A 23,167-nucleotide genomic window follows, 5' to 3' on the forward strand; every position below is an offset into this window, starting at 1 on the left:
GGCGTGAGTGAGAGGAGGCGGGGCTCATTTGCATATTCATCGATCCATGTATATTAAATGAGGCAAGGGTGTAGAGTTACATTCAAGCTATTTTAAGGCATGAAGAAAAATTTTTTCACAGGAAAAAACGTTTAAATATGTCATTTTGGTGATCAAAGATGAGTTTTAAGGGATACAATTATTGACTACTTGGGGACTTTAAATACATTAAAGATGCTTGTTTTTCTTCATAATATCTGTTATATAGAAACCACTTTTCATGATCCAGTCAGTCCCTGATGGGAAAGACCAGGTCCTGCCCTACATATTTTTTCTTTCTGTACATGAAGAAAAAGTGGATGTGAGTGCATGAACTTATAGACCCAGTGCACTGGAAATCTTTTCCCAAACACACAAAGAAACAAATATTTTCACAAATGTAAATAAAAAATTATTAAATAATTAAAATAACTAAATTAAAATTGAGTTATAAAGAGCCACTTACTATAGAAGAAGGTGGGGCCATTGTTTGAGGGGTTTAAAAATAAAATATGTGAAATTTTCTAAATGTATTATTTCAGCTGTCAGGCTGTTCATTCTTGTCATTTTTAAGGTTGTTTTAGGTGTTACGTTGTCATGGCAATGGAGTCCTTGTCTACAGGCAAGTGACATGGTGACAGATGCTTTCTGGGATGCTGATATTTAGACTGAATTTTGTTGTTTGGAGCAAGAAACTAGAGGACTTTCCATGGGCAGAATACGTCTAAGGGAGTTGGTCAAGGATGATGAGCTGTCGGGTACCTGCAGTGTGGTGTGTTGCAGATGAGTTATTCAATAATTAGGTGAGTTTATTTGCTAAAGACTGTCTGCAGTGTGAATGCCTAATGTGAATCTTTTGTAAGATGATGCTTTTTCTTTGATGAAGCTTCCCCTTTAAAAACACATACATTTAGTTTCAATTTACTTATCACTGCACAACCTACACATACCAGCATAAACACTCCCGATAAATTATGTTATTAAAGCATCTATGCTCACAAACCACTGTTAATTTTAACAGAAAAGCAAGCATACTGTATGCAGGATTTGCCATGGCAGAAAGCCCGCAAAGAGCTCTCGTTTTAAAATCACTAAAAAGCTGTCACTCGTCTTGGTTTATCGCGATCTCAAAAAATTCTGTTATAATAAATGAAGCGGCCTGCACAATGAATCGCTTATTTACACAATGTCTACACTTTGTTTGTTATTTTGAGAGGATTTATGAGTGTGCAGGACTCAGAATCAGAATCTTCAGTGCTAACTTAAAGGGATAGTTCACCCAAAAATGAAAATTTGCTGTTAATTTACTCACCCCAGGCCATCCAAGATGTAGTTGAATTTTTTTTCTTCAGTAGAACAGTAAATAAGATTTTTAGCTGAAACAATGGTCCTCTGTGATTCATATAATGGAAGTCAATGGGTGCCGTCACTTTGAGATTAAAAAAAACATATGCAGACAAAACAAAAGTAATACCCATGGCTCCTGACGATACATTGAGGCCTTAAAAAATGAAACGATCGGTCTATGCAAGAAATTGAACATTATTTACAACATTTTTACCTCTAATCCACAGCCAAACGGTCCTGAGAGTGAGCTTTTTGTCACTTAATGACGTCTGCGCGGGAGCGACCTCACATGAGCTGACGCTGTTTGTTTACTACAGAGAGGGAAGTTGTGTGTTCACCAGCAATACGAATGTCTAAAGCTGTTTAAAAGTACAGGTCATCACAATGGCTGACGATTTCGATGTAACACTAGACAATTGTGGAATTTTATGCCATTTGCCAGCGCTGTGTGTAAGAGGTATAAATGTTTCAAATAATTTTCAGTTTCTTGCATAGACCAAACATTTCACTTAAGACCTCAATGTATCATCAGGAGCTGCAGGTATTAATTTTGTTTTGTCTGCATATGTTTTTTTGAATCTCAAAGTGGCGGCACCCATTGACTTCCATTATATGAATCACTAAAAATCTTCTTTAGTGTTCTACTAAAGAAAAAAAGTCACCTACATCTTGGATAGCCTGAGGGTGAGTAAATTAACAGCAAAATTTCATTTTTGGGTGAACTATCCCTTCAAACACCTCTGATTGGCCATTGCGTTCAAGAAATCAACAGATACATTGTGATTGGCTACATTGCTCAACACTGCAAAACAAGCTCTTTATAGCGCAAACACAGATTCGCACTGGATCGTTTGCCAAATCTGTTTCGCCAATATGCTATTATTATGAAGAAAACTGATCCTAGACCAGTAGTTATAAGTATGTTTTTGCTCTAAAAGCAGTCAGAAGCAGCAGCAGGCAGTGGTTTGATTAGGAAAATTTGACGCTAGTCTCAAGTCTGTGGCCAGGGGAAGGCTAAGCCTTGGCCAACCTTACACACGCTCCTCCTATGTTGGTAATGTGTTTGCAGTCCATGTTTTTTCTTTGCAAGACATGAATAAATTTTTTTTAATTAATTCATCAAGCACACCATTGCACGGAGAGAAAGATAGTACTCTTGAAAAGCTAATACAGAGTATAATTAAGGATTGAGTAATGAGCATTTTAAAATGTATTAAGGTATGCAGATTGTTTTCAAGGTTGTAATGGGAATATTATTGTTACTGTAATCTTTAAGCTAATCTGTATAATAAAATAATTTCAAATTACTGTAATTTTTCATGCCCATATATTTGTTTATTTGGTAAGTAACAAAATAATAAGTGGTATTATATACAGTTGAATGGTCATTATCCCCCAAAATAAACTCGTCCAGAATGCTATATGTTTTTATTCAGTGTATTAAAAGAGGTCGGCAAATACTGAAATACTCTAAACAAGAGAAACTGATCTGCTGTAACAGGCAATTTCACTGTTTAAGTGAAAGGATTGAGCAGTTGGTTTAGTGGATTTTAAAATGTCCCTACCGATGTTAAAACAGAACCTACGTCCTTGGAATGAATTATTCTGTTTCTGTAGAATTTGACGGCATTGGCAATTATCAGGGAACGAAAAGGCATTTTGTTGGGTGCTGCACTTTTTGTAGAGCTGATGGAAATTACTCTGGACTGTCGTGTTGGACAGAGAATGAGCCAGATGAAGGCTCGGGATCCATCAAGATGAATTCATTAACTTGCGCTCTACAGAGAGCTGATGAATGGACGGAATTTATGATTTTGGAGGTGTGTCTAATTCACGGGCTCCTCCCATCTCCACAGGGTCTATCTATATGCCTGTTGCTCTCTCTTTTTCCCTTTCTGCTTCTGTTTCTGGCCTTTTGGGTAGGCTGATGTAACCGTGTGACAGAATCTTGCAAATAGAGGAAAGAAAGAAGAGGATGGAGGGATGAATTTGTAAAAGAACGAGTGGGAGATTGTGAGGACAGGAAGACACCAAGTGGGAAGATCAGGTGATCTGAATCTTATTAGACCAGCAAAGCATGACTGTAGTTCTCAAGGTCTTGACTACATTCTCAGAGGGCTGATTATTTTTGCCTACATTTCAATTTGACCTCACTGGTTATAAAAGAACGGCAAACTGCTCATCCAGTCAAAGACAGTGAGGCGGATTGACTAAAGTGACACTTCCCAGCAATTTTATTCACTAACCATCAACAATTCAGCTTAACCAGTGACTTTATTTAGTCTATAAAGTAATAGATCAAAGCAGATAGTGTGAGCAAAAAAACTGGCACAATTCATTCATGGTTAATTTTCACCAAAGTCCACATAACCACATTTTGTCCTCCCACATCTGCAGTAGGGGTTTTATTTTGACTGATTCAGGGGTGAATTTTGAGTGAGGACTCTTTAAACTCAAATCATATGGTGTGTGTTTGTGAAGGTTGTTATTTGATTTAATACCCAGTATGTCACCGAGCTTTGAAATATTCATAGTTTTGGATATGACAGCTGTGAGAGCTGGAATATGGGTATGCGTGTACTCATGACAGCTGACGCAGAGATAATGATAAAGGTGACAGAAAGAGAGGCAAAGTCGGTCAGTTTTGTGCCACTGAGTGACTCTTTTATTGACTTATTATTGCTGTTTTTGAATATACAGTAGCTGCTGTAGAAAACAGTTTTGATGTAAGTGAGTTAGGATAGATACTAGAGCTGAGCAGTATGGCTAAAAAAAATTGATCTCAGCCCTTCAAAAATATTTGTTTTATTTATATATCAAGATATTTATTTATCTGAAGTGCTGGAGAGGTAGATTTATTGATTTATTTATAGATTTATTTATATTATTTATTTATAATGGAAGGTAGACTTCCTTGAACATTTTGTGATAGGTAAATAGATGCAGATAAATTATTGAATCTATTTTGCAGTCAGCAGCTTGCCTTTAACTGATTTGCAGAATCGAATTTTCCAACTCTCACACCGTTTTTGCTACTGAGTAAGGAAGAATCATAAAGCTAATCTAATGAGACTACTTTAGAAAATTGTATAGCTAAATAATAAGTGCTGCAAAATCATTGCAATATTTACAAAGTCGTTTAACTTTATATACAATACACTTTGGTACCAAGTTGGTACTGAAATTTGAAAAATGTGATGATACCAGCATTTCCCCCTAGCATTTGGAGTGCTGTTGAGCGGATTCTTAAACACCTCTGATTGGCCATTCTGTTAATGCACTCAACAGCTATGTCTGTGATTGGCTACCCTAATATATCCAATGATTGACGCCTACTTTCAAACGCTCGTGTGTAACTGTTTAAGCGTTTGGTGAAGAGTGTCAAAGATGTCCATTTACAATGTTTTTGAAGCATTGATCATTGTAGCCAATCACAGACATATCTGTTGAGTGCGTGAACACAGTGGCCAATCGGAGGTGTTTAAGAATCTGCTCAACAGTGCTTAAAATGCTAGGGGGAAATGCTGGTATTGTCACATTTTTAAAATGTCAAGACCGACTTGATACTAAAGCCAGTACTTTTGACAGCCCTAACAATATCATTATACTGAATATTCAATATATTGTCCAGCCCTAGTAGATACAATTGAAATGTAAATGAGGCTGTTATGGATAAATGTACAGTCTTTCTTTCTTGAATTTTTTTGGTGTTTGGAAATCTTTTGGAAAAAAATGTATTTTCAAGGTTTTTCCTGAACATATTCATACATCCATGCCTCACAGCCTTGTTTAACATTACATCTTCTACATGTCAAAGGTCAATGGCTTGTTGACACACATTTAAACTTTACTGTAAAGTTCCAAGTAGTAGATGAATGAATGAATGAATGAATGAATGCCTGTGAGGAGAAAGATGTGGGAAAGCATGATGTCATTAACAATTCTTTGTTGTATGTCAGACAGTAGCTACTCTACTTTTTGACCGCTCATCTTTGCAGACTCTCATTGTGTACATTGTGTTTAAGCCATATTCTTAGCCCTTATACATTTAAAACGACATTTGAAAATGCATACCGCAACGTCATTATAAATTTATTATATGGATTTAAACTGTAATACTATCATGTCCTATGAATTTATTATTTAGGGAATATGTAATAGAGCTGTAAACAATTATTCTCAGCACTTAGTAGTGAGCTGCATTTGTGTGTCACAACAAATATTGGATTAGCTAAACCACACCTCAAGTAAAATAATAATACTCTCATACTGTATGAGGGTTTGTAGAATCGGGCCATAAATACATTACATAGTATAATATTTTACCATTGCTGTATAAGGGATTTTTTTCTTTCTTTCTTATAATGATGATAAATATATTTGAACAAAATGGAAAGTATGCTTTGAATACTGTAGGTTTTGGACTTTTTCATTTAGCATTTAATTTTCCATTTTTTAATAGAAGTATGTGTTAGAAGTTAAAATTGAAATGCTCAGATCTAATGTGTAAATATACTAAAACATCAAATGTGTTAAATTACCAACTGCAAAAACTGTACAAACCCTTAATTTAACTTGTTTAATTAGCACTAGCGATTACTCTGCGAATTTTGGTATTTTTTGTTCAGAACTGAGATGATACTGCATCATATACTGTTAATCATCTCGCCTAAAAATAGTCAATTGCGTTGTGTGGAGTCTCACAGTAACATTTCTTTATTTTATTTCCTCCGTTGTTTATCTTATATTTTAGCGTTGTCTAGGGACTTGATTTGATCTTAATGATGTGGCATCAGATTGTATAATGATGTGTTCATTCCTCCGAGCCACTTTCTTGTTTTTCTTCCTGTACTGTAGAAGAAGAGCACAAGAGAGGCCACCCGGTAAACAAGGCTAAAAATAATGACTCCTAAGCAAGGTTTGATTCGGCCAGCTCTTTCTCCTTGTCCCACAGGAATTACTCTCTGAATGCACACGGCATTGCCTTGAATTTTTCCTTTTCTATGTCCTCAGAAAAATACAAATGCTTATTCAATGGCTTTTGTTTACCGAGTCATTGACTTGAAAGTCCACCTATACATGGATATAGTATTCCTCTCTGTACTGTGTGTGTGTGTACAGGGTGCGCATGTGTTTATTGCTCAAACAAGTTGTTTTTTGCACACAACGAATCAATTTAGTAGCAAAGCTAAGGCCTTGTAGAGATGAAGATGCAATATAGTAGGGCTTTGCGTTATGGTGGTTTATATCATGTGACGATAGAAATGGGTTCAAATGGTAGATTTAGCAATGCCTTTTATATTGCTGTTCGAAAGTTTGAGGTTGGTAAGATTTTTTTTTAATGTTTTTGCAAGTTTCAGCAAAGGATAAATTGATTTCTAGCCCTTGCATTAGCTTTACTACTAGATATATTTATGGAGATGAGATATAAAAACCACCCTGTACAGCTATGATCAGCTGTTCGGCTGAGCTTTCGATGTTTTGTTACGGAAAGGCTGATCGGTTGGTTCTTGTCACATGACCTGCGGTGCATTCTGAAAAGTTGAGAATTTTTCATCTCGATGCGCCTGGAAAACGCACCGCATGTGCGTCGCGACCCGTAAAAACATTTAATGTAAATGCACATAGCTTAAACACAAAAATACTGTGATTATATTCCATTACTCATTTAATACATTTGTCTACATTAATAATAAAATTAGATACGAATATCCCACATTTCTGCCATGGTTCAGTTAGTTACTACAGTAAATCCATGGTAAATGATGGCGATATGTATCGTTTCCTGTTTGTCAGCGCTGTTTCATCTGGCTGTAAACTAATTTAAATCACCGAGACATTTGTGTTTTTTGCTGAATTCATGCACTTCTCACTGGATCTCACACCGCTGTTTAGTGGTCACGTGACCAAGACCGATCAGAGTAAACACATTTGCTCTAGTACGCTCACGCTACCGTTTGAACTTTGAGCCAAGCGGATAAATGATCCACGTGGTGCACCGTTCAAATGGGTTTTGTTCCGCTTTTGGCGCATTAACATTATCAAACATTTATCGAAATTATTATATCGCAATAATTATCATTACCGTTTTATCGCGCAGCCCTAAATACACTTTGTGTGCACAAAATAGATGCTGAACACAGTCAAAACGTGCCTTCTGAGAAGCGCTGAGTGACCATCTGTTTCGGTCACTGATTTCAGCCCTCCAAAACCATTTCTGCCCGAAATCGAAAATAGCTGTTTCCGCCAAAAATTTTCGGTAGCTGAAATTTCAGTTCATCCCTAGTAAATTCACCATACAGACCAGATGTTTGTTTAAAACATACAGTATTCCAGACTTTTTGAGCTTCTGTGGGAATGTATATCCCTCATAAAAAGGGTGCAAATGACTTTAATTAAATTTAATTTACATAAAAATGACACTTCTGTCGTCATTTACTCTTACTCATGTTGTTCCAAGCCTGTAAGACTTTCCTGTCCTTCTGTGGAGCATAATAGAAGATATTTTGAAAAAGAAAATATATTTTTTTGTCCATTCAACATTGTTTTGTGTTCCACAGCAGAAAGAAATGCAAATGTTTTGGATCAACATGAGGGTGAGTCAATGTGCTAAATGGAAACGCATGAAATGATGATATCAAAACGCAGTAAATGCTGGTACTGTGGTGCTACAAAACGGCAGTAATATCCAAGCTTGCAAACTGCAGATGGGCTCTATTACAGGGTAGTGACATTTAGAATTATGATTCATAAGTGAGTACTACGCACAACTGTGTGGCTATACTTTGATAACTGTAGCTTTTGACTCAAGCTTTTAAGGGCCTTTCAAGTTTAAAGACTTCCCAGAATTCTTACGGTAGACTGGCTAAAGCATTTCCTGTGATGTAAAAATGGAGCTGTAGGATGACAGAGTGCGCTTTTGTTGAGGTGACGCTCACCTCCCTGTAGGTTTGATCCATTTGAGAGCCTGTCTTGCTTGTGTTCTCCACCGTCAAATTGAAACAGCTTCGTTTCCCCAAAACTGAGACATCTGCGGATCAAGCCATCTCGCCTGTGTCTGTACTGTCGGGCCTGGTCTCTTTCACAGCCCCAGCTGAAGACTCGACAATGGCGCGATGTTGTTCGCATACCTGCCGTGTCAAAAGATAAAAGCCTCTCGTCTTTGTGGCGTCTGAATACAGATTGCGATGCGGTGGCACTCTCCATTCTCTGACCTCCTGCCCAGGCATCTGGCGTGTTTTTGCGCTAATGAATTGCCTTTTCATAATTAGAAATGTCACGTTCTTCTCGCAGACAGATAAGCCAAAATGACAGCTAATAAATAAAAGCTGGAGAAACAGAAAAAGCACTGGGTCTTCTGGATTAGAGAACAGATGCTAGGGCTGCTTGTGTCGTGCTGTATTTTCCCCGTGTTTGGCGGAAGCCCGTGAGGAACATTGCCAACCGATTAACAGCTTCGTTTGGCAGATTCGTTGTTTTCACACCCTCTGATGTGAAACAAAAAGGAAGTATGACATCACAGAAAGCTTGACAGGAACATGCAGAACTTTGTCTGAAGGCTAGTTTCGCCCGCTTTATTTGTGAGTTGCCCTCTCCAGCTTTGCGCCGTCTAATCTTCGCCCAAACTTTTGAGAAGAATGTCAAAGTTCATTGATCTCGTTTCAGGTCTGAGTACAGCTGCGCAACGTCTTGAAAGAAGAATCTGATCGTTAAAGTTCATTGATTCTATTCTAACTTGAGAAAGACAAGAGGTGCGCTCTGAGCTCACCTCCAAACCTCTTCAAACCTCCTGCATCATCTTGACTAGCTCACCTTCACCACATCACTGGTTAACATTCAGCTCACCGTCAGTTCCAGCCTGACAGGTCACAGCCTAACTGAGAATTAAAGATTTGTTTCTCTGCAAGGATGGAATATCTTCTTTCAAGCTAATGAGAGGGGCTCAGGGCATTCCTGTCCTGTAGAAACATCCTTAGCATACTCATCCAGAGGGCTAGCAGTACCTGCGGTCTAAGGGTCGATGAACCGTTCGTAGTGCCACCTGAACTTCAAGGCTGTCATAAGGCCTTTCTTCTGAAGTGGATAAAGAATTGTGGTACTACTGGATCATGTTGTATCATGTTGCTTCTTGGTATTTCAGTGCAAAACCTGTGTTCTTCGGGACACAAATTAAGATATTTTTGATGAAATCCGAGAGGTTTTTTTTTTATCCTCCATAGAAAGGTGATAAAAAAAATGCGTTCGAGACTGACAGGGTAGTTACGTTGCTTTCTATGGGGGATAAAAAAACCTCTCAGATTTCATCAAAAATGTCTTAATTTGTGTTCAGAAGATGAACGAAGGTCTTACGGGTTTGGAACGACATGAGGGCAAGTAATAAATTACATAAATTTAATTTTTGGGTGAACTAACCCTTTAACTACAGTAGTGGCCAAAAGTAAAGTTCCGAAGGGGATATTTGTTTTTTATGACCCTACAAGTTCGATTAAACAAACAAAATACGCGGAAAATATTTTTTTTCTGACAAGGCAAACTACAGTTACAGGTTTTATTTTACTATACAAAAAAGCATAGAAAAGCAAAAAGTGGAGATGATCCTCACAGCAGATCACGAGATCCAGGGGGCGGGATTGGATCTAGAACCAACTCCTCCTACTTTACATATCCCTAAACCTACCCGTCTCTGCCCCCTGGATCTCGTGTATTCTGCAGTGAGGGGCTACTGAAAAAGATCACAAGAAAAGGCATACATTGACAACAACATAATCAGTTATTAATATTTCTTCTTATTAAAATGTTCTCTCGTGTGTTCATCATTTCTTTGTATGACAGCCTGGCCAAAGATTATGCCTGCACAATTTGGCATGTTTCATTGTGTTATCACAAATAAAACATTGGACTCCAAGCACAACTACGTAATATGATTACAAAATCTGTAACAAATTTTTAATAATATTTAAATAAAGGGTGATGTCGTCAGTTTTCCTAGGCCTGACATGTCACTACTGTACTTGCAGTTTAGTTTAACCTATTTTTATTTTATTTTATTTTATTTTAATCTTTTGTTCTATATTTTTATTTATTTTTATGAACTAAATTAAATTGAAATTTCCAGCCAAAATGTAAATTGTCAGTCTTTACTCGTCCTCATGTCATTTCAAATCCATATGGCTTTCTTTTTTCAGAGGAAAGAACATTTCAGCATATACTTACTCACTTTTTAGCAATAAAAGTAATTTTCTTTTCCTTTTTTTCAAATTGCAATTACATTTTCAGGCATATTTGCATTGTTACCTGATTTGCATAATTCCTTTATTGAATTGTGTGCTAAAACAACATCAACGAGTGCATCTAAACAGCGCTGTTAGCCGACGCAATGTATTCTTGATGAGATGTAGATGCCCATCATTATATAATGTCCTGTAAGTTCAAAATCAAATCAACCTTCTTTTTGTAAAATATGATAATTGCTGATGAATTGATTGCTCAAAATGACAAATGTGCAGATTTTTCTCAGAACAACAGAGCTTCAAAATACCAGAGAAATACTAATTATGCTAAAAATGAACCCACGGCTCACAAACTGTTCACGGCGGGAGAATGCTAAATTTGCTGCAGTCTTTTGTTTATTTGATCCGTCAGTTTCCCCTGTTGTTTGCAGATGCAGTTCTGGAGGAAAAAAAATCCAAAATAGGTTGGGAATGTTGCTGCTGTGCACAGCTACATTATGTTCTGCCTCCAATTCCAAAGAGTTAGATGTTATGCCTGATACATTCTAATGCTAGTATGCTAATATGCTTCGGGTTTGTTGCTGTCAGGAAATGAAAAACGGTTGGTCACACACTGAACTGTTTCCCTCACCTTATCTCTGAGCCCGGCCACAATACAGTAATGAAAACCGCAGGCTGTTCCTTTCAGAGCTCGACTTTCTTACGGTGATAAGGTAGATGTGAATACAATGTGAAAGGCTAATGGATGAAGATGTCCAACAGGTTCATGCTGTCATGCGACTGAATTAAATAATGCCACCATAAATCAAGGAACGCTGCCATAAAACTATAAGTCTTTGTCATTGTACTGACACACACACAGCAGAAGACTGTGCAGGCTTTTTGTGTATTCTGCAGAAATCTTCACCATGATGAAGAATCATCTTCTTGATTTAAAAAAAAAAACACAAGATGATCCTAAAAATGTAATTATTAGTGAATCTTGCTAAGTTAAGGCTCTGTTATTTTTAACCATTATCCAAGCAAAGGAATTTTTAGATTTGACTTTGGAAAGAAGGTATGGGTGATATGACCAAAATCTTATTTCACGAAATGAGTTTTTTCCACGATAACGATATCGATATCGATAACGATAACGATAACGATATTTGTTATTAAAAAATAAGAACAAAGAAGCAAATTACAAACAATAAGACAAATACAATATAACAAAAATATTAATTAAACAAATTAAGTACAATAGGTTTATTTAACGTAGTTAGAAATGGTACAGAAATTGAATAATCAAATGTAAAAATAAAATACTGCATAGTCTTCATTGTATGAATTAAATATAAATGTATTCTTATTAAAGCTACAAACGTTTTTCAGTCAAGAGCAGTAAGTTATTTTCTCTTTTGTTTGATTTACATTAATGACACAGAGCAGCAGGTTTATTAGGCTGCTGTCACTTTAAGACCGAATGCACATATCCATTATACTGATACACGTCCGGTTTACATCCAACTGTTTACTTTCACTTGAGACATAACCGACTGTGTTTACATGAATACTCCATCACACGATGGGCATTTTGACATAATTGTGTGTGTATTCGACCATCCAAGCGCAATAAAAGACGTGAAAGAGAACTGAATTCACGATCGTATGCTGAGAAACGCAGCTTCCTGTGCACGCGCTTCAGCAGTGTGCCAGTCAGCATTAGCACCGCATTGAGTTCTTTTTCACAGCTTATTGTGCTTAATAACTCTTTTTAACATTGAACACGTCCTGCTCTTGAACGCGTCTCATTTATCAGTTTTGTCAGTCTAAAGTGTATCTTTTATCAGTCTAAAGTGTATATATTTACATACCGTGATATACACAATATAGCAAAATCTCTAAGCATAGAGATACCGATACCGATACTGTCGCCACAATATATATTGTCATACCGCCCAGCCCTAATGGAAAGTATTTCCGGTCTTATATAATGTAATCGTAACAACCAAGAATAAAGCTGTTGCACAAATAAATAAAAAAAGACTCTATCTAAGGAATATTTTTGCCTGCTGTTATTGCTTTATAGACATGGATGTGTATGTCTCTGCATGACACAAAATAACTCATTGAGGTGAGGACATGAAGTATAGGAGGTTATTTGAGATCACGCAAATGGAGACTACGTTCGTTTAGGGTTAGTCTAATTCTTGCATTTGTGATAATAGCAAAGTGAAATAAAGGGAGGTTTGGGGGGTTTTACTCATCAGTTTTGTTTTGTTTTGAGGCACTGCCTATCAGAGATTATGGATCTTAACTAGGTTTTTACTTTGTCAATAAGAATGATCTTGTGCTATTTTGAGCGTTTGCTTGACAAATGATTCGGGCATTCAATGAAATTCATTTACTTTATCTTTTGGATGGAAAGGCTTATCGTCTTCACATTAAATGTAAAATCAGATAAGCCCTCTGGAAATAAATCTGTAGAGAGCACATTATATTTATGGATTTTCAAAATACAATTTTATAGCTTCTGTCTGTACCATGAGGAATTTATTTCAGTATTTATTCAAGTAAATATTTGGCTGTACTGTTTCATAGTAAGAGATCTGATGGAAATAAAATGACTTGCCATTTGCATTTGTTTATTTTATTTATTTATTTATTGCATTTAGGCCTAAAAGTTACTCTTTAAAGGGATAGTTCACCCAAAAATGAAAATTCTGTCATCATTTACTCACCCTCAAACCTGTATAAATTTCTTTCTTCTGCTGAACACAAAGGAAGATATTTGGAAGAATGATTGTGACCAAGCAGATCTCGCCCCCCATTGACTACCATAGTAGGAAAAAAAAAATATTATAGTAGTCAATGGGTGGTGAGATCTTCTTGGTTACAAACATTCTTCCAAATATCTTCCTTTGTGTTCAGCAGAAGAAAGAAATTTATACAGGTTTGAGGGTGAGTAAATGATGACAGAATTTTCATTTTTGGGTAAACTATCCCTTTAAGTCAAGACTTCTAGATACACAAGCTCGATTGAACGAGTTTTATTTAACTCAACTATTGTTTAAAAATTACTGTATTGCTATTGTTTTTTATACAAATACCATAGAAACCATATAGTTAAATTTTACCATAGTATTGAGGTGCTATATGTGTTATCATGATCTAAATGTATGCTATGATGGAAGACCAATGGTTAATTAGAACAAAACTCAAACAGTCAGAATATTTAAATTTTACCATATAAAAATGCGGTTGTTGCAATTTTTACAGATGTTACTGTTTTTATTAATGAACATTAATTTTCATCTGCATCCTGACTCAAGCTACTACTACTGTCAACTCAAGCTACTGTCAAATGTGCATTTCTAAGAGACAAAGCATGTAATATTATTAATATTGCAGCCTGCACTGCAAACTGTGCTGAAGATATGCGTCATCAAAGTCAGGCAACCTGTTTCATGACTTGGAACAATATCTCCCATTAGCACATGCAGAAAATAAATTTTTATATTTTAAGGAAAAATTCATAAATGTGAAATGTGTGTCATGTTCTGACACTAAAGAGTAGTTTAAAACCACAATTACTGGTCTGGTTTCTACAGCTTTCACTTAGGAGCAAAAATTTGACATTTATCATAATTATCAAGATCGACTAATATGAAAAATTATATCGTGATCATTTTCTTGATCATATATCGCCCAGCCCTACACCACATGAATTAAGTATTAGCCAAGCATTTGTGTCTTTGTTTGCATACTTGCATAAAGCCTGTTCTTAGACGCTTTCATACTAAATCTGCTTACAATACAAGGCATATTACATTTAAGGGCAGTGTAAGACATCTAAGCCCTAAACCTCAGCAGCATGACATATTTGAGAACTCCTAAGAGCACTAAACTGTCTGCGCACAGGCAAATTTCCAGTGCCACTACGTTAAAGTCTGTGTGATATTGAAAATGATGTCAAAGCTGCCTTGGAGGAAAGGGGAAAGAAACAGAGGACGTGAGGAACATGTTTCAGAACCACGGACAGCAACCCAAATAGGCACTACACATTAGCAAGTGCTTAACGTCTAGACTCTGCTAGTTCTCCAGAATTATAGAATTGGGTGCAAATGGTTTATAATTTTTTAGTGTTCTTCAGTCTGCCGCTGGCACTTGTGTTTAGTGCAGTAATGAGGCTCTGTTGACAGGACCTTGTAGTCGAGCTAATGGAGCGTGGGATAGATTTGACCAGCTCATCTCATTAATTGTGGCTGTGTGACATACCATTACCACCTCGACCCAGATTAAGTGGACTATATTTTAACATTCAGAGGTCAGCGGTGCTAGCTCTCGTTCAGATTGTCCCGGTCACTGTGACTTTTTAAAGTCACTCTGAAATGTGTTTGCAACCCACTTTACTCCCATAATATGACGTTTCCGAGTAAAAAGGAAATTTAATGAAGAAAAATGTAGGTGGGGTGATCATGGCTGGTGGTCGGAGGGTAGGGACTATAATGAAAAATTACAACATAACATAATTGCAAAAGATTCTGATTATTCTGTGAAGTGGTTGAGGTATTTGTGTGAAGAAAATAAAGAGGGGCAATTTTGATGTTTAAATCTGTCTCTCTTTCTGCTTTTGGCATGATCTAGTGCCCCATTTTTGCATCTGGAGTGCTGAAAGGATTCCAGCCACAATATTGCCTTGAAGAGATAATTTATGTAGAGACAATTATGTAAATCAGTGTTTTGCATACACATATTAATAATTGCTCTATTTTAGGTTTAAAAGAATATTCTGGGTTCAAAATAAGTTCTATCAGTAGCATCTCTGGCTTGCTGTGAATTACCACAGATCATTTTGACCTTCAGTTTGTTAAATACACTTGCACCATGGAAGTCTAAGGGGTGAGGTGTTCTGAAATAGTTAAAAGCAGTGTTTGCATTAGCATATTATTATAACAGGAATTTTCTGGTTTCAAAATAAGGTAAAAGACATGTTAACAGTAATGCAGTTACAATTGAGGTCTATGGGTAGGGCATTCCTTTGGGTGTGTGTTAAAACATGTTTATGAATTCTTCTGTACAAAAATGATAATGATATTATGCTCAAAAAAGTGATATTTACACTGTAATGTTGTCTAAATAATTATTTAGCTGTATTACTGTTCTAGGCAAAAGAATACTGTCTTCACTGTAAAAAGTGGTAACCTGCAATTCTTCTGTGAAACACAAACATAGTCTGAAGAATTGTAGTGGTCAAAAACACCACAACAGTAGTTGGGTCATTCCATGTCAAATCAACCAAACTTCGGAAACTTCCCCGGCTCAAATTTTTGATTTTGTTAATATTTTTTCTGTAGTAAGACAAACATAAATAGTGATGAAAGCCAAAATATTAAATGTCACAGATGTATATTTATTGAGTAATCCACTGTTTTGTAGAGGGGGGTCAAAATGACCATTTTCACCTGAGATTTGGTGCCAATTTACAGGGGTGTGAAAATGACTTTAGAAAGATGGCAGAATCATTATTTTATTTTTACACAGAGATTGGTAGGTCTATTAGTAAAATAGGTTGACTTTAGCAATCTTTGTCTCGTTATATGCCAACAGTGACAGTTCAAAAATGGCAAAAAGCACTTCTTGTATTTTTTTTGTCTCAAGTTTACATGCCTGTAACTCAAGAAGTATTAAAGATATCTTAATATCCTTTTAGATTCTGGTTCTTAACAAACTTTTCTTTTGGTATCTTCATTTTAAAGGCCCTGGTTCAATTTCAGAGATATGGAGATCTTAATGCTGCACCATGAGTAAATTGTACACATTTTCAGTAGTCAAAAACCAAATGTGGGTCACTTTGCATGCAGCTGATACTTTTTTCTTTTAAAGAGGAATATTTGAAGAACAAATACTGTTAAAACTAGATCTTTCTATCAACAAATTGCATAGAACATACCTGTTTGAGTGCCATAAATATTCCTTTTCCAAAGTTCTAAAAGTGTTCAAGATATCTTAATATCCTTCTAGATTCTCATTCTTAATAAACCTTCCTTTTGAAATATTCATTTTCAAGGCCCTATATAGTTAAATCCCATAGATATAGGGACCTCAAAGCAGCTACATGTTCAAAATCAAATTGTTGAATTTTACCCATTTTCAGTGATCGAAAACCAAACGTGGTTCACTTTGCACACAGCTGATACTTAATGCATTTAAAGAGGATTGTCTGAAGAATAAATATTGTTTAAACTAGGAATGTATCTTGCCAAAGTCTGTCTTCAAAGTGGTTCGGTATAATTCCCTCCCAGAGCTCCCAGATTTTATTTAGCAAATGTTTTATACAATATTCCAATTTTGCAAAAGTTAAATTCGCAACTTTAGATGGAAATATAACTAGTACATTTGACTACTTACGGTATGTGTCCAGTCCCCATTAATTGTAAGTGTATGCAAAACATGAACCAGTACTTTATTCAAAAACTGTTCCTTTTCTGCTCCTTGGAAGAAACTAAGTCATGTGGGTTTGGAATGTCATCCAGAATGTTCTTTTCACCGCAAACCAGTTCATTTTTTTCTTAGTTCTTGTTCTGAAAAGTTAAGAAGTAAGATCTAAAGAGTGAGAGTTGGAGAGAAGGTTTGATATTGAGTGAAAGAGAGGGGACAGAAAAGAGGAAAAATTATTTGAAAAAAAGGAGTTGACATAAATGGAAATAAATAGACATCTCTCCCTCACCTGGGTGGCCCCTGGGCTACGCCCCTGAACTCTGTGCTTTGGAACTGCAATTGTGGAGGCAGCGCCCTGCCCCAGGCTACCTGCAAGGGGTTAACTGGCAATTATGTCTGTTTAATGCAATGTCAAGAGCATCTATTCACAAGCAATGAGAACGCTGTTCCCCTCAGAGCTCTTCCCTCTCTTCATTTTACACATAAGCAGGCACAGACTCATGCAGATGGCTTGCCGACAGCACAATCTTTCCCGGAATCCCTCAGTTGTTCTCTGATATTCAAAAGGAATACATTTGTTAAAGGAGTATTAGCATTTTGAAGTCCATCAAAGGGCTCTTTGTAAGTAAAAATGAACTGCATAGTGATGCCTTCTTTTAAAATGGCTGAGTTGATGGCAGAATTTTTTCCAGTTCTATCCAATAGTGACTAAATTGTTATTTACTGAATAAACTACAGTGGCCTCTTTTTTGGGCAAATATTTCACCACTTTCTTATTACAGTGTGTACCTATTTAACTTTATTTCTTATTTTAACTCATGACAATATGTGATATTCCAAGTTTTCTGCAGTAGCTTTGTGTGAGGGGAAAAACAGATCAATTGAAGTTATTATTCACTGATTATCTTTTCCAGCGCTGCTTTCATATCTCATTTGCATATATTCAAATATGGTAAATCAAAATGTGTCAAATGTCATGTGGTTCTCTTGGGTCTAATAAGCAGTCACAACATGCCAAATTTGAATATGCAGATATGGAATAAGAGCTATGACAGTGAAATTTTTTTATTTATTTTTTATTTCAGTCTGTTCTCAACACAAAGCTACTGTGAGAGATGTAATGTTGTGCACAAGTCATATGGTTTTGTGGTTGTTGTTTTTTTTATGTGGTCTTTTTTAGTTTTTTTTTTGGTCATTTTTATATTTGGAAGCATAAACATTATGCCTAACATCTCCATTTGTATTCGACACAAGAAAGAGTCTCAGATTTGCAACAACATAGGCCTAAGCAACCTGAAGCTCGAGTCGCCATTGGCTAGTAAATTTTTTATTTTACTCGCCAGACTTTTTACATGGAATGCAAGAATAATGCAAATAAAAAATTCTACATAAATATAATATAATAAATTTCAAACTCTATTAAAGGGTTAGTTCACCCACAAATGAAATTTCTGTCATTAATTACTCACCCTCATGTCGTTCCAAACCCATAAGACCTTCGGGTAACACTTTATTTTTAGGATCTTTTAACTAGTTAAATTTATTAATACTTATTAAGCACATATTAATGCCTTATTCTGCATGACCTTATTCTACATTCTTAATGGTAGGAACCCAATACCTAAACTTAACAACTACCCTACTAACTATTAATAAGCAGTAAATTAGGAGCTTATTGAGGAAAAAGTCATAGTTAATAGTGAATATGTGTTCCCTATACTAAAGCGTTACTGACCTTCGTTCATCTTCGGAACACAAATTAAGATTTTTTTGATGAAATCCAAAAGTTTTTTTATCCCCCATAGAAAGCAACGTAATTACCGAAATTCAAGGTCCAGAAAAGTAGTAAAGACATCGTTAAAAAAGTCCATGTGACTGCAGTGGTTCAACCTTAATGTTATCAAGTGATGAGAATACTTCTTGTGTGCAAAAACAAAACAAAAATAACAACTTTATTCAACAAATTCGTCCCTCCCTTACCATTCTCCTACGCTGTTTACGTTCAGCGCTTCCAGGTTCTACGTCATAACGCCGGCCCAGTATTGGCCGACGCTGTTCACATGAGCAGCACGACACATGCTGACTGATTTACTCGCATTGCAGAGTGTTGATAAGGGTGAGTAAATGATGGCAGAAATTCCATTTGTGGTTGTACTGTTGTGTCTACTTAGTGTCCAAATCCAGTTTGTAGCTGCTGTATGTTCAGTCATATTTTTGTCCATCTGCTGTATATACTTTTTATCTTTATTTACCGCAGTTTCCTTGCAGCCGAAACATAGCCTTACGGTCTTAATTAAGTTATGAATAATATATGGAAAGAGTGTTTATATCTCTTGTAATGTGTTTCGGAATCATGGTGATAACAGCAAAACATTTTGTGTGTCATAAAAGCAACGACGGATTTAGTGAAGCCCTGCTAAACACAGCTTTATGTAACACGTTCGTTTATGATGATATCCAGTAATGTTTTTCCATAAGGCTGCGGGGGAGTGTAAATTTGCAGCAAGACAGCTATAGGCAAAATAAATATTAATCTCTGTGCATAGCAACAAATTTATACAGAAGTCAAGACTATGTGCATAAGAATAAATGGAAGAAGGTGGAAATGTGCTTCGGCAAAACCTTGAGCGCAAATTACTTGTGTGAAATAAAAAGAAGAACCCAAAATCTTTACAAAGAGTCTTTAAAAAGAAGAAACAAAGTAGTTAGAAGTCAAACATGCTTTTTACTTTGTCTATCAGCTCTCTACGAACTAATGCACACATATGTGCCTCTTTTGGATTCTGTTGCTGGTTTTGGATAAACGATCATATTTGTGCTTTGGTACATACATAGTAGTGACTCTATTTTCTTACAGTTTGTAGCTTCATTCCTGTGGCTATCTTGCTGAGAAGCTAATCTGTATGCATTAGGAGTGACCTGCATAATGATTTTAAAGAATTCAAGATTGTGGAACGTTAACAACTGAAATAAAGGAATAAAGGCTCAAAATTGCTCTGAGAATTAGCTTGTCTAAACATGCCAGAGAACTCAATTACATATCTAATTAATGTCAGCAGCGTCTCACAAGGCTAAGAGCTGTAGCCGTTTTTTATTCGCTGCCCTTGAAAGGAATTTCACATTTTGCAAACAAGCAAATATGTTGTGCAGATTCAGTACAAATGAATGTCATCTGCAAGGCTTTGAAATTTAGTGCTGCTTGCTAAGGAACATATCATGATTACTACTGCTCATTTCTTAAAAAAAAAAAAAAAAAAAAAAATAGTATGAAAGTGCAACACATCCTGCACCATTTGTGCTCCAGACGTGAATAATATTTCAAATCATGTGGTATGTTGAGGAGAGGTGTACTATTACTTTTCTATATGGTCAGACTTGCAATTTTCACCTGGCAGATGATAAAATAGGTAAAAATATAAATCCCACAGGCTTACATTGAACCAGGGACCCGAACCATGTCTAGAGACTTGCGAATGAGTTCTTTTGATTTTAATCAGTAAGCGACCACCCAGAATACCCTAGCAACCACATAGCAACATGCTAAAAAACAGTCGGAACACTAGCTGTATCAACAACATTGTTGTATATTTGATTTGAACATGCAGTGTCCATACTTTATATTTATGAATGAAAAAAAAATTCTAGAGAGGTTGGTAATATTTAGGAGCCTATTCAAGATTCACAGAGTTCACACACACGCACACGCACGCACGCACACACACACATTGTGTTTTCATGTTTTATGGGGACTTTACATAGACATAATGATTTTTATACTGTACAAACTGTATATTCTATCCCCTAACCCTAAACCTAACCATCACAGAAAACTTTAGCATTTTTACATTGTCAAAAAAAACACATAGTATGATTTATAAGTATGATTAGTATTTAGTATGATTTTTCCTCATGGGGACCTCAGTGTTCCCACAAAGACGGGGATTTTTGCCATCTTTGTTGAGATATTTTGTCCCCATAATGTCCCCCCCCCCCCAAAAAAAAACAAAAACAAAAAACATACGGTACATACTAGAGTTGTCAAAAGTACCAACTTCGGTATCAAGTCGGTACTGAAATTTTAAAAATATGACGCTTTGAGTGCTGTCGAGCGGATTCGTAAACATCTCTGATTGGCCATTGTGTTCAAGCTTACACAGATACACATGGGAGTGTTTGAAAGCAGTTGTCGCCCGTTTGAAAGCATAAGACGCCCGCTTTCAAACACTTCTGCTCCCGCTTTCAAATACAAACACTTCCGTGTGTTAATCATTGTAGCCAATCACAGACATATATGTTGAGTGGGTGAACACAATGGCCAATCAGAGGTGTTTACGAATCCGCTCAACAGTGCTCAAAGTGTCACATTTTTAGAATTTCACTACCAGCTTGCTATCAAAGTCTAGTACATACTAGTACATACATGTATAGATTGATTGATTGATTGATTGATTGAAGGGTATTTGATGACCCAGTGAAATGATTCTTGTTTTTGACTTGAGTGGTTATCGGTTGCTTCTAATGCAACTTTTAATAAACCAAGCAAAATTGCTACTATTTTTTTTTTTTTTTTTTATAATAAATGGGTGCACGTTTTTATATTGTGACTTTGCCAGAACAGAGAGTGGGTTGCAGAGCGAGGTGGATTGTGTACTGCTCTAGAAAACAGTGTCAATTGAACCCATTTGCATCCATAAACCAGCTTAAAGTATCAAAAAGAGCTTGGAACAGGACAAACACAAAGAGAAAATCCTTTCCCAGTTAAATTGTTGGTGTGTAATGACTCGCTGATGCCAGAAATCGAATAATCTTAACGTGGTGGTGGCAAAAGTGTAGGCCGTGGTAATTCTTTTGCTTTATTTTGTCATTCCATTATTCCTTGTGCTTACTCATCAAGTGGTGTTTTTTTCCCAATGGTAGAATGGTGCAAAAAGCGCCTCTTTAAACTCAGATTATCTTGCTAACCCTTTTGTGGACTCTCTTGCTCTCTCTCTCCCTCCCTTTCCCCGCTTCCCCTTTGCAAGCTGCATTGGTCAATAATGTAAGACTGCATGCTCGCTGCTTCTTGACAGCAGGGCAGCAAATGGAGCAGCCAAACCTGTCTGCTGGTACTGTGAATAATGCAAGGAGGCTGTTCACCAGGCAGCACTGTTCCAGAGGCACACCGTCTTCTCGCCGCTTGCTGACTAAGACTAATGCGGAGAGAGAAAGATTCCTGATCCTAGATCAGCACTCTCACTCTGCAGACCTTCACAGCAGGTGTTTTAAAGAGCCCTATTAACACAGCCAAAGCAGGTCTGAGAGTTTGTGGTTTGCCTTTCCCTCTTTTGCTTAGCTTCAATTCTGCTGCTCTCAACCCATTAATGTGAATCATTTGTTTACTTACTAAAAGCTTAGTGCTTAATAAAACACTAGCTTATAGTAACGGTCGACCAGTTTCTGGAGAGCAAGGCAGCCGGCACATTTTAAATAATTGCACTATTTTAGTTTGACTTTAGTTTACATTAGTTACTTTGGTGCTATGGGCTGAACTATAAAATGAATATGATTAAATATTGTAATTTTATTTTAGTGTAATTTAAAATATTACAAATATTTCTTATATTAATCGGTAATCAATTTATAGTTATTTACCATGTCCTGCATGTTTCCTGTTAGTCATTTCCTCAATTATTCTATTCTATTCTATTCTATTCTATTCTATTCTATTCTATTCTATTGCCATTTTGTGAATAATCAAGTTAAAATTTCTGAAGTATATTTCTAAAAGTCTTGTATACATTGTTTATTTCAGAAGGCACTGCAAATGAGGAATGACCAGTATTTAATTATTTTTTTAAATTATTTTAATTATTTTTTTTTTTCCCGCCAGTGTTTTTTTTAAAAAAAGTTGCCAGCCACTGCCAGCGTCTTTGATCATTTTTACAAAACTTTCATAGCCCCAGAATATTTTGTTGTATGAATATCTGAACATGCAAAAAAAAAAAAAAAATATATATATATATATATATATATATATATATATATTGCATAAACATAAGCAATGCCTTGTTTCTGCTTCTTCACCTGTGTTTTGGTCCGGAGATACTCTACTCTTTCAGTAGTTGCATAATAGCATATACCGTATAACTGTGAAAACACGAAAAGCTGGAAAA

At 36.2% G+C, this 23,167-nt stretch overlaps 1 protein-coding gene across 2 annotated transcripts in view; it reads left to right on the forward strand.

Annotated features, from left to right (window-relative positions):
* Positions 1–23,167, forward strand: part of tafa3a (TAFA chemokine like family member 3a) — a 108,319-nt gene that overhangs the window by 40,342 nt on the left and 44,810 nt on the right. The gene's annotated exons all lie outside the window — the stretch shown is intronic.

This window comes from Ctenopharyngodon idella, chromosome 6, assembly GCF_019924925.1.
Source record: "Ctenopharyngodon idella isolate HZGC_01 chromosome 6, HZGC01, whole genome shotgun sequence".
Lineage (NCBI taxonomy): Eukaryota > Metazoa > Chordata > Actinopteri > Cypriniformes > Xenocyprididae > Ctenopharyngodon > Ctenopharyngodon idella.